This window comes from Pagrus major, chromosome 6 (genome assembly GCF_040436345.1).
Source record: "Pagrus major chromosome 6, Pma_NU_1.0".
In the NCBI taxonomy this organism is placed as follows: domain Eukaryota; kingdom Metazoa; phylum Chordata; class Actinopteri; order Spariformes; family Sparidae; genus Pagrus; species Pagrus major.
Window position 1 is genome coordinate 37,191,696 of NC_133220.1, and position 12,603 is coordinate 37,204,298.

At 41.4% G+C, this 12,603-nt stretch overlaps 1 protein-coding gene across 1 annotated transcript in view; it reads left to right on the forward strand.

Annotated features, from left to right (window-relative positions):
• The window catches only part of LOC140997942 (zinc finger protein ZXDC), a 99,502-nt gene extending 87,647 nt beyond the window's left edge, over positions 1-11,855 (forward strand). Inside the window, exon 11 of the mRNA XM_073468039.1 lies at positions 11,843-11,855. The gene's annotated coding sequence lies outside the window, so the exon portion shown is untranslated. The remainder of the gene's footprint in view (positions 1-11,842) is intronic.
• The last annotated feature ends 748 nt before the right edge of the window (positions 11,856-12,603 follow it).

The window sequence follows — 12,603 nt, forward strand, 5'->3', positions numbered from 1 at the left end:
AGTGAATCCAACGTCCTGTACTGTCTCTTTAGAAAATCTGTAACCAAAAAGGAGACTTTTTGTGTCGTGACAGTGTCTGTGCATGATAGTCATAATCAATACTGTCCCTGTTCTACCATGGACTGACACTGACATTCACTAACAGACATATGAACAGCTTCAAAACATGCAATGTCAAGATGAGTCATCTTAGATTATTATCTTATCCATCTTATTATTTCAACACTGATTTTTGACTGCAGGATGAGATGTGTTTTTTATTTGATCTGTACACAAGCCATAGAAGAGGCAGATCAGAAAATGCACATATGAACTGTTTCATAGGGGAAGTAGGAAACAACCTAAGTATTGTTGGTTTACTACACACACACAAACACACCTACACACACACACACACACACACACACACACACACACACACACACACACACACACACACACACATTTTTACCATATGTCTCTTCTTATTCTGGGTGACTTTCACATTCCTGCTCCTGAAAATATGTTTGCAGCTCATATAAAAGACCAAAATAGAGGTTGCTGGGCGAATGACTGAAACGTGTGTGTGTGTGTGTCACACACACAAGGACATTTGGTGACAACCTGCACAACAACTACAACATATGACGTGAGGAAATCCATGTCAGTGAAAAACAACAGGGGGGCTTTTGTACAGCACACTTATGTGGAGTCTACAGCTGTGTGTTTTTGTGTTTGTGTGCTGTGTGCGACCTCATGGCTGAAGTGTGGAAAGACAGCAAATAATCCTGTGTCTACCTTCCAGGAAGCAGGAAGCTCTCTCACTCTCTCTCTCTCTCTCTCTCTCTCTCTCTCTCTCTCTCACACACACACACACACACACACACGGTACATGCTACATGTGCATGTTAAATGTCAGAGTGAGTGAGTGACAGTGCTGCTGGGAAAGAGGGACCCCCTGGCTTTAAAACCAGTGTAATAATGGGACTCTGGTTATGTAACAAAATCCAGTGTGTGTGTGGTGGTGGTGGGGGTTGGGGTTGGATGGGGGCTTGAGGGGAACAAGCAGGGGTTTCTTCTCCACGGTGCGTGAAGGAATGCCCATAAATCATAGACATTAGATTGGAGTCCAGGCCTTTAACACACACTGTAAAATGCTGCCATATACTCTGATGTGTTATCATGGTTTTCACAGCTCAGGATTTTAATAACAGTTCCACCTCCATTTAAACTGAACAGCATGAAGGTCCGACATCACGAAGGTTTAAATCTATTATGAAAAAAGGTAGAAAATCTGCTGGTGGAAATGACAGATGGTTTCAACTCGTTCTAATGGATTCATCTCTTTTTCATGCAACATTAAAGCCACTATGTGTAGATTTTTGGGCCTTCCAGTGATAGTATTAAAAAAGAACATTGTCACAGACAGCTGTGCACACTCCCCACGCCACAGAGCAAGGCTAGATAAACTACACAATAACTTGTAATAGGATTGCCTGTATTCCATTACTGGAAAAACGCTACTGTTACCTACGTACTCTTCAAGTTTTATGGAGCAGGTCAAATAGATTACAAATCTGAATACATTTATGTCAGCTAATGTAATACCAAGAAGCTTAAAGGGGCGTAATGGAGATTTTGAGGTCGAGGTAGAATGCTCGCCTGACTTGCCAAATGGTTTGTTACTGAGGACCATCTGGGAGGGTGCCCTTGGAAGCTGTTTGGAAAAGGGCAGGTACATAAAAAAAAATTACTGGAGGAACTATCTGTTTATCACCGTCAGGCTAACTTCAACAAATCAGACCAACAGGAGGAGATTGCAACCACCAACAGAGCTATTTGGTAAATTAAACTCTTACAAAAGTTTGTTGAGAGTGTGGGGAAAAAAGGTTTTCCATGGAGAAAAGTTCTTTGTTCTTCTTTCACTGAAATATAGAACTCTGAGAGCTACGCTAACCTCTGGAGGAGCCGCAATTGTTGTTTTGAAATGTGCAGTCACTTCTTTTGCTGGTCGTCACACCTAAACTACACCATACCTGTAGCTGTCAGTAGTTCCTCATGAGATGCTGATTGTTCTGAACTACTTTGGTTTGGCTACAAGCACATACAGTAGCTTGAATCATGGCAAGATGAATCTGCATGATCACATGGTCCCCTGATCTTGCAATTCCAGCTGCCTCAGAAGGTAAACAGCATTATGGAGTGATGTTTTTGTGAGTGGGTGCCATGCATGCTGTTTATGCAACACACAGTTCAGCCAATGTTTTCACGCATTCAGTAACATGCAAAGAAATTAAGCAGTGCACCAACAAGGCAGGGAAGAAAAAGACTGCTAGGAAAACATTCATGTGAAAAATATCAGCAAAAATCTGTTTTGCAGAGGTTTTATGTGAGTAGAAATACATCCAAAATGTTTATTAGACGTTACTTAAGATCTCACTCCCTCTGACTTTCTCGATCTTTCAGCAGGGTAAAGGAAAATCATGTCATCATATTTATTGATAATTATTAAAATCAAACTTCATGTAAACAGATAGGGCAGGCAGGAGGATTAAATCAGCACAGAGAACTCTGTGAAGAGGCTGTTTGCTGCTACATCTGGTGATTACTGCTCCACGTTCATGTGTTGACGTTGCTAACAGCAGCTTTAACTAGAATTCCGCAGTTCACGTTACAAATAGTTCTACCAAGGACATGGGCTTGCAAGTATCTGATATCCCCAAGCTGTGTTAACAGATAATGTTGCCATTAGCTTTTTTGCCACATGACCCTGGGTTTCCCATTTTTGCTGGAGTGCACACATTGATCTCATTGAAATGAATGAGATGGCTTTGTGTTTTAATGCAATGCTAATGTTGGTCTGCACACAGTGTAAGACTTAGAGATAAAGTGTTACTGCTGCTTTCACATAAAAAGGTGACTGTATTTGAAAGCATCTAAGTACATTTACTCAAGTTCTGTACATAAGTACAATTTTCCTCTACATCTGAGAATCTTACAGTACATTTATTTCAAAACCTCAGTTTCTAGTTATGTTGCAAATTTGGTTTAATAATACAAAATATACTCAACAAATAATTTTAGTATTTATCCCCTTCGAGAAATTCTCAAGCTACACTGCAGATAAACTCTAAAGCCTTAAACCACCTTCACCTACTTCAACAATAAGGTGACAAACACATTAATGCATCAGCAATTGATATAGTATACATTTTCCTGAAACATGCTATTCAAGATATATACAAGATCTGAGTTCTTCCACCTCAGACAAATAATAAGTTGGAAAGAACTTGGACAGTACTTTATGAAAAAGTATATCAATTTAAGAGTGAAATCCTGTTTTTGCAAAGCAACTAACAAATTCTGACACTGGAGATTGTGGATGCTGTAACTGTTATGTGAAACTTGAATACTTAACTACTGTTTTATTCATACCGTATGTAAGACAAGATTTGAAGGAATATTACATCAATTAAAGAGAGAAAAAACATTGTGTTTTGGTTCTTCATGGGACACATAAAATTAAAGGTGCTAACTGGAACCAAAAATGGTTGTTTGGAGCGACGCCATAGAATAACTATTTTTGGTTCCACAGAGAACTGTTTAGCAAAGGGTTCTTTAAAGAACCCCCAAAGGGGCTCCAAAGAACCTTTGCAAATAATGGCTCTTTAAGAAACTATAAAGAAACCTCTTTTAAAAGATTCTTTCAAAATGTTGTAGAATAAATGGTTCTTCAAGCATTTCAAATTAAATCATTATAGGTATGTTGATTAACAAGTGCACGTACATAGTGTTTGGCCGTTTTATATTCCTTTTCACTTTATTTCATTCAATTACAGACAGGGTGTTTCATTACCCCATTGAGAATCTTTGGGATGTGCTGGAGAAGAATTTACACAGCGGTCCGACTCTCCCATCATCAATACAAGATCTTGGCCAAAAATAAATGCAACTCTGGACAGAAATAAATGTTGTGACATTGCATAAACTTATAAAAATGAAGGCTGTCCAATGAAATATTAGTATGTGTTTTTGGCTGGGCAGTGTATTTTGTGCAAAGCATGAAAACTTCACAGTTACCAGGTTGTTGAAGGGTTATGAGTTAAAATACTGGATCAGACAAATTATTCTTATTCTTATTCTTCTTCCTCTTATTATTATTATTATTTCATATGTTATCTATTTCATTAATCTAGATATCATCTAGATTTAACTTTGGATAATACAGAATGTTGAAGCATTTGCTATTAAAGGTCTGCATAAAACTCACAAAAAAACCTCCAGCACACTATCAAAACAGATCTCCTTGTACTCCACAGGTGTACTGTGTCTCAGGAATCAGATAAACAAAAACCTTACTGTCTGTCTGACTCACATTACTGTCCGTCTACAGCAGCCAATGAAATCATTTCTTATAAACAAGGCCTTTTTTGGAGAAAACTAAACTCACTGCTTTTCAAGACCTGTAGATAACCAAACAAGTACAAACTGATAGTTTGTAGCAAGCTACCATAACACGGTTTTCTTCACTTGACTTGTGTAGGAGAAATATTCAATCTGAAAAGGCATCAGGTTTCGAAAAGCAGTCAACTGGTCTAATATTGCACTCTTGTAACACTGTTGGACTCATTATGGACAGTTTAAAAACAAATGATTAATTCAAAGTGCTGTATCGTAGACAACTGGAAATGTTTAAGTTTCCTGAAGAAGTTTCACCTCTCATCCAAGAGGTTTCTTCAGTTTTAACTAACCGGAGGGGAGTTGCAGGCTTTTAAACTCTGTGTGGGAGTTTGAGGTTGTTTTGTCTCCCCAATGTACAAATCTGTGCAGTCCTGGCAGCATTGAACAGCATAAACTACATTACTCTGTACATTGGGAGACAAAACAACCTCTCCATAAACGAATGGCACAACACAGGAGGGCCAACTCCTCAGGTCAAGACTCTGCTGTCCACTTACATCTGAAGGAGACAAATCATTCCTTTGAGGACAACAATGTAAACATCTTGTCCAGAGAAGACAGATGGTTTGAAAGAGGAGTAAAAGAATCTATGTCAAACTGGAACAACCGTCTTTGAACAGAGGAGGTGGCCTAAGACATTACTTATCACCCACCTACAATGCAGTACTGAGTTCCCTCCCCAGACAGCTTAACAACCATTCACACCTGGGCTCACCTGGCACTAGCAACCCACATGAAGGCCAGTTGGGTCAAAAACCCACAAGTGGCCCTAACGACTCTGAAACTCAGAGCTCACACGTGTCCTTAACGACTCTGTAAGGACACTCCCACACAGAGTTTAAAAGCCTGCAACTCCCCTCTAAAACTGATACAGCAGAACAGAGATATCACATTTTTTAGTCCTCACATTCTTCTTCCTTTTCAACACCTCTCCAGATGGTATGGCTGCATTCACCATCTGACCTGCAAAGAACTAATATAAAATGTTATGTCCATCTTAGTAAACGAAATTAGAAAAGGCATAACAAACCCCTTTCCACATTATTCAGTCTATTCAGTAGACCAGCAAAATCCCAGTTGCGATTAAAGGTGCATTTTATAAGATCTGGACATAATTTAAGTTTAAAACATTCAAAAAATGATCTAATCCTATCAACAGAGTGTGAAGAAGTAACAGTTCTGGCATTATGTCCAGATGCCTATGTACTGTATTGCAGCAATATCCACTGCTAAGCAGCCAAGAAGAGACGGCCCATCCAGCCTTAGGGCACTTACTCATTTCACTTAAATTGTTTCCATATTTCTCTCACTTACTTGCGTCTTAGTCGCGCCCACAGAGGATTCGTGGAGAGATGCGAGGAAACCACGGGAGGAGAGAGGACAGAGGAAATCTGTTTTAAGACAAATGAGACACCCTTTCCTCTGTAGCGTCACGTGAAGCGAAGTCCGTTTCTGATGACGGCTGCAGCTGATCACAGCTGGATCAGCTGTCAGTCGGCTTCAACATTTGAAGAGACCAGATGAATTTATGCCAAAAATGCCATTATCTATATATATTTAAATTATAACACAGAACAAAAACTTGTCGAGAGATTTAAATAATCAATAAAGTTAAACTGATGTACCGTGCATAATTGCGCACATCTCTGTTAACTGAGAGACGCACTTATATTGTTTCTTATAGTGCAGGTAATGTGATGTTTTCCTCTTTAATGAGATGTATTGTTTCACCCACCAGCAGCCCATCTGATATTAATCACAATGTTTAGTTTCTATGAACTGGACCACCCAACACAGATTTCCCATGGTGTCCATGGATATAGGCCTACCTGTGATTCGCGCATAACTACCATGAAAAAATCAAACGTGTGTCTGCAATTTAAGTGTAATCAGTTCATACACTTGGATAGTCAATGTCAAATATCTTTGAAGCAGGCAACAAACAGTTTTGCTGGGTGATCAGTTTATTTTTTCAAAGGCTGATCTCTGGAGAAACTCTAACAGCTGGATCTGTATCCCACTTTGCTGTCTTCTTTTGTGTTTTGTGCGAGTTAAGTTCCTGTTTCAGTCTCACAGTTTTATCACTCATTGGACATGTCAGGATGTGATGCTCCTGCTGATATCCTGACTATTCATTTTCATGCAAACAAAGCTTCTGTTATACACATTAAACTTCTTCTGGATTTTCTTTTGTGAACCCACACCCTTAAAGTTCAAACTGTGGCTGAGATTTTATGTCTGTTACCTGTTTAACAAACACCTGCACATGAAGAACAAGCTGCAGTCTGTATTTATACTGTATACTGTGTACTGTGTATTTATACTGTATACTGTGTCTACTCAGAGGCACAGGATCCATTTCAACCCACAGAATGCATTTATATATTGATTCATTATTTGCCTCTGCATTCAGTGATATTCTGATTGTTAAATCATCATTTAATAACCCAAAATGTGATTATGGTGTCTTCTGGACACTGGAATCTATTTTTAGGCTAACTGTTTTAGGGAAAACTGAAATGATGTAACATATGAAAGCCGACGCTCAGCAATGATCAACCTGACGTGTTTAAAACAGACCATGAAAAGAAAAATGTTTCTAATAAATGAAGAAAGTGTTAGGATCTGCGGTGCCTTGTCATTTCCCCTTGTTTCTCCTGTGTTTTCCCCTCCCTTCTTGTTGCATGTTTGTGTTGCACACTTGGACACACAAATGAACTTCCAGGCGTGCATGAGTGTAAAATGAATCCCTTTACTTTCGTTTTCTGGAAATACAGAAACACAGGTACATTAGTACACCGTGGCTACATACTGCTGGCTGTTAACGTTGCCTAGACAACAGACACTATTACCACTTCCTCTAACATAACCGTAACTGTCCGCTTTTAATACAATAATCATAATACAATGCACTCATAATATTCTGCACACTCACACAGCGAATATTTTAGCGGGCTAAAGGTGGCGACATTCCTGCATTCCTCATGGGCTAAGTACTCGGTGACGCACTGTTTAACACTCGTTTAACTTGCAAAACTCCAATATAACCCTCGTATTTGATCCGTTACTCTTACACACTCATTTTACATGTGTGTCGCTACATTTATAGATCATTTCATCACTTTTGCTCACCTGGAAATACAGAAACACAGGTACATTAGCACACCGTGGCTACATACTGCTGGCTGTTAACGTTGCCTAGACAACAGACACGCCCTCCTGAGCCACACACTAAGGACCCCTGGTGCCCAAAGCGCCTGCGTGAGCCTCACTCATTATAACCACACATTGACCTACTAAAATATTATGGTTACTGTTGTACATGGATATATTGCAGTTTATGAATGAACAAAATAAAAACAAAATAATAGTAACTCAGAATGGGGGGGTGTACACTGTCTATTGTCCATTATTATGCCCAACATTACTGTGGGTCCCACACTCTCCCCTCTAAAATGAATGTCGTCCCGACATTATCAATTTCCCAAAGTACTCCAGTCTTCAACTGGTGAGTTATAGTGGTAGGTTATATGGGAGCCAGTCTTTTGGGATACTCTCTGTACTGCCACAGTCTTTGACGTGACATGTATCTCCCTCTTTATGTCATGTGTCAGCACCAGACGACACTGGCCAGGTGAAATCTGAAGTGCTACTCCGCTATTCATGCGGGCTTTGTATCTCAGACTGAAAGGTTTCAACCCTTTTTCTACCCCATAACTCATGACACAGACCCACATATTTTACTGTATGCCTCACATACAGTGGCAAGAAAAAGTATGTGAACCTTTTGGAATTTCATGGTTTTCTGAATAAATTTGTCATAAAATGTGATCTGATCTTCATCTAAGTGAAGGGTATTGACAAACATAATGTGTCTAAAATAATAACACGACATTTTTTTGACCTTTCATGTCTTTATTGAGAACAACCAAAAAAACCTCATAGTGCTTGTGGAAAAAGTATGTGAACCCTTGAGTTAATGACCTCAAAAAAGCTAATTGGAGTCAGGTTTTAGCACACCTGGAGTCTTGTTAAGATAATAAGGTTGGAGGTGTGGACTACAGCTACTTTGACTGATAAAAACCCCTCAAACTTTTGGAGTTTGCTCTGCACAAGAAGAACACGCTTATGTGAGCCATGCCCCGCCAAAAAGAGCTTTCAGAGGATCTACGATCAAGAATTGTTGATTTACATAAAGCTGGCAAGGGTTACAAAGTTATTTCAAAGACTTTAGAAATTCATCAGTCTACAGTTAGGCAAACAATCTACAAATGGAGACACTTTGGGACTGTTGCTACTCTACCAAGAAGTGGGCGCCCAGTCAAAATGACACCAAGAGCACAACGAAGACTCATCAATGAGGTAAAGAAACAACCCCGAATGACAGCCAAAGATTTGAAGTCTTCATTGGAACTGGCTAACATCTCTGTTCATGAGTCTACAATACGTAAAACATTGAACAAGCAGGGTATCCACGGCAGGACACCACGAAGGAAGCCACTGCTTACTAAAAAGAACATTGCTGCACGCCTGAAGTTTGCAAAAGAGCACATTGACACTCCACAGCGGTATTGGCAAAATGTTTTGTGGACTGATGAAACTAAGATTGAACTATTTGGAAAAAACACACAGCACTACATCTGGCGTAGAAAGGGCACGGCATATCATCATGAAAACATCATCCCAACCGTAAAGTATGGTGGAGGAAACATCATGATTTGGGCCTGCTTTGCTGCATCAGGGCCTGGCCAGCTTGGAATCGTTGAGGGGAAGATGGATTCCCAAGTATATCAGACAATTCTTCAGGATAATGTGAGAATGTCTGTATGTCAGCTGAAACTGTGTAGAAGGTGGGTGATGCAACAGGACAACGACCCAAAACACCGGAGCAAGTCCACAACAGAATGGCTTCAGAAAAACAAAATCCGCCTTTTGGAGTGGCCAAGTCAGAGCCCAGACCTCAACCCAATAGAGATGCTATGGATTGACTTGAAGAGGGCCATACACATGCAACGTCCAAAGAATATGACAGAGCTAAAGCAGTTCTGCCAGGAAGAATGGGCTAAAATTCCCCCTCAACGATGTGCAGGTCTGATCCACAGCTACAGGAAGCGCCTGGTTGAGGTTATTGCTGCCAAGGGGGGGTCAACCAGTTATTAATTCTAAGGGTTCACTTACTTTTTCCACTGCCATTTTGAATGTTGAATGAATGTGTTCAATAAAGACATGAAAGATCAGATTTATTTTTGTGTTATTATTTTAGACACATTATGTTTGTCAATACCCTTGACTTAGATGAAGATCAGATCACATTTTATGACAAATTTATTCAGAAAACAATGAAATTCCAAAAGGTTCACATACTTTTTCTTGCCACTGTATGTCACAGTATTCTTCTATGTGTCAGCAGTCTGAGTTCTGGTACCCTTCTCCTGGTACTACTTTATAACTAACGGGACTAAATATACTATACTGCATGAATTCTTAACTTGTTAAACTGTCACAACAATAAACTCAACATGTGACTATGAATGTGTGTCTTTTACTTTTAACTGTAAACATCACTTGTTTCTGTGCGTGACTGATGGTTGGCCTAATGTGTTGTATGTACAGTAAGTGTCTTGGGTGGATGTCTTAGTCGAAAAGGATATTTTCTTGGGGAGAATGACTGTGGCTCGGGTCCCCTTTCGTCTGCTTCATCAGATGACGACACCCGCTCAGGGTTGATTTTGTCTGCTTCATCAGATGACGCATCTTGCTCTGCCTCTGCCGTTTCTCCATTCTCTACCTCTGGTTCCGTCCTGCCCTCCTCATCCTGTTTTGGACACTCCTCTTCCTCAACACCTTGCTTCAGTACTCCGTCAGCTCTTTGTGGCTGGAATTCCTCCGCTTCCACTCTCAGCTGGCTTCTGACCAGGTTCAATGGCTCCACTGGTCGTGTGGTGATGAATCTCCAGTCACTTTCATCCTCTGAACTACTGTCAGGGTCTTTCCCCTTCTGCTTTGCCTGTCTTTTGCTCCTCTTCACTGTGTTTGGCTTCCTCTTTTCCTTTTTCCTGTCCTCCTGCTTATCCTCTTCTTCCACAGGCAGAAACTCGCAGGGCAGTAACAGGTTCCTGTGCAGGACTCTAGTCCTTCCTGGGCCCCTCTCAGGTCGTACTGTGTAGACAGGACTGTCCTGGTGCTTCCTTTCAGTTACCACGTGGACTTGCTCCTCCCAATAAGATCTGACTTTCCCGGGTCCTCCTCTGTCTCTGAAGTTCCGCACCAATACTCTGCATCCTGGCTGTAGTTCCACACCATGAGTCTTGCGATCATACTGCTTCTTTCCTCTGTTTTGCTCCCTCTGAGCTGTCTTTGATGCCAGCCTGTATGCTTCTTGCATCCGCTTTCTCCACTTACTGGCATATTCATTGTGAGAACTGCTCTGGTCACTGGGCGTCAGGCCAAACATAATGTCCACAGGTAGCCGGGGGGTTCTACCATAGAGGAGGTAGTATGGGGCATACCCTGTTGCTTCACTGCGCGTACAGTTATACGCATGCACAACTTTTGCTAAGGAGCTCTTCCAGTCTAACTTGGCTTCCTCTGTCAGGTTTCTAAGCATGGAAAGGAGTGTTCGATTAAATCTCTCCGCTTGACCGTTTCCAGCTGCGTGGTAAGGTGTTGTGCGTGAGCCTTGAATACCACAATATTCTTCCAGCTTGGAAAACAGCTTATTCTCGAACTCCTTGCAGCTGATGCAGCTTGGCAGGAAAGCCAAACTTGAGCACAAAGTCTCCAAAGATCTTTTCGGCTGCAGTTTTTGCTGACATGTTGGTGCATGCATATGCCTGCACAAAACGAGTAAAATGATCAATAACAACCAGAATGTACTCATATCCTCCTTTACAGCTCTCCAGGTTCAGGTAGTCTATTGAGACCATCTCAAAAGGGTAAGTAGTCACTACATTAACCAGCGGTGCTCTAGTTGGCTTGTTAGGGCGTTTCCGTTTCAGGCAGCTACACACCTTGGTCACATAATGATCCACATCTCTTTGCATATGAGGCCAGTAGAATCGATCACGGATCAAGCTGAGTGTCCGTTCCACTCTGAGGTGTCCCATTTCCTCATGTAGCTCTCTGTAGATCAGCGGATGGAATGTTGTAGGTAGCACCAGTTGACCTCGAGCCACTGACTTCCTATACAGGATACCCTCTTTGTTGACATACAACTTGTTTCTCTCTCTTACTAGAACAGAGGTGTCATCATGCTGGGCTCTTCCTTTCAGATGAGGCCACTGTCCTGACATATTCTCGCACCTTGCCAATGACTGGGTCATCCTCTTGTGCTTTCTTTAGGTCCTCTATGGTGAATTCTGCCACTGGGGATGTTATTCGTTCTTGCTCTACATCAGTACATGCTGCAGTGATGGTGACTGGACACATCCAGGGCTCATGTTCATGAGATTCAAGTTGGAGTGCCTGTGTGAGAGTTGTTATTACTTCTGGCTCCATCTCCTGTGAGCATGTGCGGATGTACTGCTCCATGTCCAGTGGCATTCGTGACAAGCCATCAGCGTCACCATTGACTTTCCCAGGCCGATACTTGATTGAGAACTTAAGGTCTGCTAACTCAGCAATCCACCGGTGTGTTGTGGTGTTCAACTTCGCTGTGGTCAAAACATAGGTTAAAGGATTGTTGTCAGTGTAGACAATGAATGAGGGTGCATCATACAGATACTCCCTGAATCTTTCACAGATGGCCCATTTCATTGCTAAAAACTCTAACTTTCCCGAATGGAGGTGGTAATTGGCTTCTGGAGCAGTTAGTGTTCTTGACCCATAACCGACAACAACCAGCTTGCCTTGTTGTCTCTGGTACAGTACTGCACCAAGCCCTTCCTGAGAGGCATCACAATGTAGCACAAACGGTTTCTCAAAGTCGGGGTAACCGAGGACTGGTGGACGCAGCAGGTACTCTATGAGGTGGCAGAGCACTTCCTGATGTTGTTCTGTCCAGGTGATCGGCTGGCTCGAGGGTAGCTGGTCTGACTTCTTACGTTTCCCCCTACTCTTACTTGTGCTTGCTTCTTTGACTTTACTACCTGGAGTCTTCTCAGTGGATAGCAGATTGTACAGTGGTTTGGCAATGCGTGAGAAGTTTGGGATGTATGGACGGTA